This window comes from Lissotriton vulgaris, unplaced genomic scaffold (assembly GCF_964263255.1).
Source record: "Lissotriton vulgaris unplaced genomic scaffold, aLisVul1.2 SCAFFOLD_11447, whole genome shotgun sequence".
NCBI classification, from domain to species: Eukaryota; Metazoa; Chordata; class Amphibia; order Caudata; family Salamandridae; genus Lissotriton; species Lissotriton vulgaris.
Window position 1 is genome coordinate 15,652 of NW_028245365.1, and position 5,963 is coordinate 21,614.

Genomic DNA, 5,963 nt, shown 5'->3' on the forward strand with positions numbered 1-5,963 from the left:
GCACTGAAGATTGTGGGCCTACACTCCACGAGTGTTCTGTGAGCCTGCTTCTTGCATTTCCGCTTTAGGCTCCTTTGCGATCACTGGTCCATCGGCTGGTGGGTCCCCACAAAGGTAAATCTACTTTTCCTTGGGCTTCCCTGGTTTCTCCAGACATGCCCTGACTCCCTACCAAGTGGTGAGTCCCTAAGACCTTGCCGGTCTGCACCGAAGCCTATCTCTGCTTTCTCCATGGGTTGCTGTTGCCAGGCTTGTTGGGTCCAATCCAGAAACCGAAACAGCAGCACTCGACATCTTTCATGGGACAGCTTGAATCCTGAACCTGGTTATCGTTGAAACCTCCTGGTCCTCGTGGCTGAAGAGTCAAGCTTCACCGTCACCTGAAATCACCCGACATCGGTGGTCATTCGACTATCATGCCCTTGGTCACTGGCAAGTGACCCAGACTCTGTCCCCTCTGCTTACATGTTCTTCTCATCTTCAATCCAGGCTTGGATCACATGGGAGACTTTCTACTTTTTTGGCAGCAGCACTTTAAAGCAGATCGCCATTGAAAACGACGACGAAACCCAATACCAAAGGACACCTATGGACCGGGCTTCCCTGGGTGAGGTAACTCAAGTACTTTGGTGCTACAGTGGGTGTTGACTCTAGAACTCCTAGTTCTAAATTGGTTTGTTCCAAGTCCTCTTCTAAGTTTCCTTATGTTGAAAATTCCAACCGCAACTTTCCCCATAGAAGTTAATGGTGATTTGTGACTGTGCTTAGACACTGCACGCGTCCCCCATGGGTCCCCTTTGTCACTACCTTGGGTAGTTCCTGGTGGCCCCAGCGGTTCTACAGGCTCTAGGCTGTGTCTTTATGCAAGTTGTGGTTCTTATACCACTTTCTTAATATATGGTTTGGTACGCCCCTAGGGCTCAACGTATATTGTGCAATTTGCTGTATGTTATTAAGTTTACTGAATGTACTTTTGCCTCTATCCTCATAAAGAGACTAGAGAGGTGTGTTTACAATAAAGTTTCAAACAATAAGAGAGATAGGTTTGGAAGACACTCCTCTACCCCAGACAAAGATACTTATAACAACAAAGGAGTGACTATTAGTGCAAAAACACAAGAGGGGGACTAGTGTTTGCAACCTCAAACTATAAACAAGCAAAGGTGTGTGAATTGGTTTATTGCAAAAAAAACATTTAAGTTTGTAAAAGAACCCTCACTCACCCACCTGGTTCGTGACATGCTTCATCATCGGGTTCCCACCGGGAAGACCGAATGTCTTCCCGGTGTGCTACGACACCTGTATTTACAGTGGAACTGGTTTTTCTTGAGTGGAGTGAAGTTTGTGAATAGTGAGATTAAAAGAGTGCAAACCTTTTCAAAAATTAATTTTAATAAAGAAAAAGTAAGCAAACTTTAAAAACAAGTGAGGCGGACAAATGTTGGCTATTAGACTGAGTCAACTATGTCTGAGTCAACTATGTCCTTGGTGTACAAAGGGTCAACATGTTTCTGCTCATACATGCCAATTAGGCAGAGCTTTCATCAGGTCCACAGAAAGGAAACAACCACCCGGGCGCTGTACACACGCTAAGGTGTACCCTAACCTCGGGGGTGTAAGTGTAAAAAAACTGAAAACTCACGGTTTTTAAACCAGACTATCCTGGCACTTCCAGATGTCTGAACATGAAAGCACGTTGTGCTTCACTTCTTGGGACTGGTGGCAGGGGTAATCTTCAAGTCGGAGAGTGTTGCTTCTGAGTCCTCCCCACCAGAGACCTACTCAGCTCACATCAACCGCCCGAATAATGTGCTTAGAATAAATACATACATTTCATATATATATACCTGGTGTGGTTCTCCTTTCATTTGGTCATTCACAAGATTATAGTCTGGTAAAACAAGCTGCTTTACATTCCTCCAAGACTTAGCCTGAAAGCTGCTCTCCACAGCTACCACTAGGATAGCTTTCTATAAAAGTTGCCTTTAACCTACCATCAATACCGGTCATTTGGACTGGTGCAAGGTATCCACTATAATAGTGGACAGCATATGCCAGGTCAACTTCTCACACAATACATTTGAAGGTATTTTTTAAATGCTAATTTCAAACTATAACATGCCTGAAACCTATGGTATATATAGGCTACAGCGTTAGCCGAAACGCGTCATCCTGCCTGACTTATTGTGCACCTGGTCTAATAAAAGTCACTGTTGCCAGCAGTGAGAAAGTTATTTTAGAGTCCGTGTTTCTCCTTGTGGTGTACCGAAGCACCAGAGTGGTAATTGGATATATGTAAATAAATATATTTATATATATATATATATTTTTTTCAAACAGTGCTCCTTCCGACTTCCTGCTGCCCTGAGGGAATTGGCGTACACAACCGGCGGAGCACGCCGGTAATATTCCTTAAGGTCAAAAAGCACTTCTCTACGCTCTCAATAAGTATCCACGAGTCAACTCATTATCCAAGGGTGTGTATTCCAAAAGAAACAACATGTTTCGGCTTACCAAAAGCCTTGCTCACGTCAATTGGAATAGTGCTCACAACTGTGTTAATAAAGCATTCGGCAATCAAAACAGTCACATGTAAATTATAAACATGAAAAGAGGACTGCAAAATCATAGAGTCCAAACTGAATACGAGCCGCCATGTTGGAACGGGCAAGGATTAGGATTAGTTAGGAATTAGCATTTAAAAAACCATTTGAGATGTAATCAATGTGTCATGAGTAATGTCACTGACCATGTCAAGAGTTATGTAATATGTGATGTCATCAGCAGTGGATTGCAGGCGTGCGAGTTATAGTTAGGTGAACTAACTATAACGGGGGAATTTCAATTGTTTTGTATGAGTGAAATGTCCAGCTAACTATAACATGTGTGAAACCTATGTTTTTTTCAGTGAATTTCTAAGGTTTTTTAAATGCTAATTCCTAACTATAACGTGTATAACCTATGTTTTTTTCAGTGAATTTGCAAGGTTTTTTAAATGCTAATTCCTAACTATAACGCGCCTAAAACCTGTTTTTTTAGTGAATTTCATAGGTTTTGTAAATGACAATTTTTAAATGTATTGTTATACTTATTTTTTTAGTACTCATTTTCTAAATTTTTAAAAAAAATTATATTTATTTATTTTATTTTTTAATTACATTACATGTTTTTTTATGTAAAATAAAAAAAAACAAAATTCTAAAATGATTTATTCAATATATAAAAATTAATTTCTATAAAAATGTTTGCAATTTTTTTGTGGTAAACATATGGTACGCGTACCGTCCTCGCACCATCCTTTATATCTGTAATCGTACTGTATGCGTACCCGCGCACATGTTACAAATACGTTTTGACGCGTCGCGTACTCTGCGAAAGTTTCTTAATGATTAAAAAGATATATCTATGTATTTAATGTAAATATTAAGGCAAGACATTATCTGAGATAATCATGAAAATAGTATTTATTTACTTTTAATAAGTGTATATCACTTTTGAAGGCAATTACGCAAATCGCGGTGTACGTCGTACGTACGCGCATCGTAAGAGCACCGTATGCGCAACACATGTGACTTCAAAACAAGAGATTTGATTGGTTCATAATACTTCCTTTTCTAACTGTTGAAGGACCCCACCCATTTTAATAATTCTTCTTTGACTTTCCCAGAAGAACCATCTGTTTTCTGAAGGTCCTGTGTTTGTGAAGACATCTTTAATATGGCTGCACACCAGGAGGAAGATACATCTGAACACTCTTCAGAAGAAGAATTTCTTGCTGAGGATGCACAGCCAAAAAGGAAGGAAGCTCTGATCTGGAAGTTTTTTACATTTCCAGACGGAGAAAAGAAAGTGAATGCAGCCAAGGTCACCTGCAAGGTGTGTGGGACCATGCTTTCTAGAGGTGATCCGAATACAAAATATTAATTTGGAAACGCCAGCATGTGAAGACTCTTCATCCCCGCAATTATGCGAGAGCTGCATGTGACAGGCTGCGTGAAGACCCTCCACCAGCTGTAGCCAGCACTTTCACAGCACCATGTAGTCCACATCCGGACATCCGTCCCGATTTTGGAGACCTTATCATCCTTTGCAAATTTTGTAAAGAGACATTATGTTATGGCGAACAGTCTATTGATTTGATTTGCAGGCGCAAACAGAAGCACTGTTGCTCCCGCCGTTAATTTTTTTGGATTATTTGTTCCCATTGCAGACTGTTTTGTTTGCGCAGTTCCTACTATTTTCCTTTGAAAAAAAACAAAAAAATACAAAACTACAAAAAGAAAAAAAAAAGTTAATTTCAGAACTAACTTCAGTGGTCAAAAAAAAGAGCTATATTAGTATGATAGTCTGTAAAAGTTTTTTTGAATGAATGAGTAGTGCATACATGAATGAAAGAATACATTAGTAGTGTGTATGGTGAATGTAAAAGTGCAGAACTATTAGGAATGCTACAGCATAACTCTATAAGGTGTTTACTTGCAGTATACTGTAGTACTTCCGAAGCACATGAATGTAACATATGTACATAAATATGTTACAAGTCTATGCTTCCCTCTGCATTGCTGGTGAAACTGCCTGGTGAATTTATAAGTGTTTGTGTTTTAATGCAGTGAATGGATTAGTACATACTGCTGAATGGATCACTACAACAGTGCAACAGCAGTGACAGAGTGCTTGGGGAAAGTGTAAGGATATAGACTGGGGAATTGAAGGTGTGAAAGACAAATGAGCAGGTAGATGCAATACTGCATACAAAGGCACATATCACCACCAAAGTGACGAAGAGAGGTGTTAGCCGTCTTGCTTTAACTCCTCTCTTCGCCACTTCAGAAACGCTAGACTGCACAATATTACAAAGGATATGGTGCAGCCTAGCGTTTCCCCCTGCGATGGCGATAAGTTTTACAACTTAACGCCAGCGCAGGCAGGAAAGGTTTGTTTATGTTCAGGGAGGTGTTCCTTCCTGCACATAAACAAAGCATTAAATGCCATTTTGTAACTTACATGTGTGCTGCTTCATGCAGCACACAAATAAGGTACAAATGGGCATTTTTAAAAAGAGGTTTGTTTATGTACAGGAAGGGACACCTTCCTGTACATAAAGAAACCTTGGCATTTTGCATGTGTGCTGCACAAGGCAGCACACATGGAAATAGCAAAAATGAGGAGAAATTAAGCATTTCGCCACCTTAAGAACAGGTCTTACCTGTTCTTAAATTCGGCGCTGCCACCTATTATCGCCTCTCTTGATAATAGGTGGCAGCGTCGAAGTGAATGGGTGTTGCGGTGAAACGCCCACCACAACATCCACTGCACGCCGCCTTTCATGATGAGCTTATCGTGAAAGGGGCCCTATTACCAAGGCAATGTTAAGTCAATTAAAATTACTTTAAGACTTTAATTTACTTAATGCTTCCTTGATAATTAATTGATGCAAAGATCGCCGTGTTATCAGCAGCAAAGTGCCGATAACGCGACGATAAGGGGCTTGATAATATGCCCCATAGTGCATAGGAGTTTCAAACAGTCCATACTCCAAGCCGTACTTCGCTACATGAGTACTTGGTTACTGACTGAATGATTACAGTTCTGCAAGGACAGTGCCTGAATTAATTTATAAGTGCTTGAGTTTATGTGCAGTGAATTCATTAGCATGAATGGGTGCTGAATGGGTCACTACCATAATGCAACAGCAGTGACAGCGCGTTTGATAGAAGTGTAAAGATACAGATAGTGCATAGGGGTTTGAAGCAGTGCATGCCCTGAGGCCTACTTCGCTGCATGAGTAGTTGGGTACTGACTGAATGATCAGAGTACTGTAAGGAGAGTGTCTAAGTGAATATATAAGTGCTTGTGTTTTACTGAATAAAAAATGGATTAGAACAAACTGCTGAATGGGTCACTACAACAGCGCAACAGCAGAGCCAGACTGCTTGGTGGAAGTGTAAGGACATAGACTAGGG

The 5,963-nt window shown here is 40.6% G+C and overlaps 1 pseudogene; it reads left to right on the top strand.

The window, feature by feature from the left end:
- The first annotated feature begins 489 nt into the window (after window positions 1-489).
- Window positions 490-4,181, top strand: LOC147666469 (uncharacterized; annotated as a pseudogene).
- The last annotated feature ends 1,782 nt before the right edge of the window (window positions 4,182-5,963 follow it).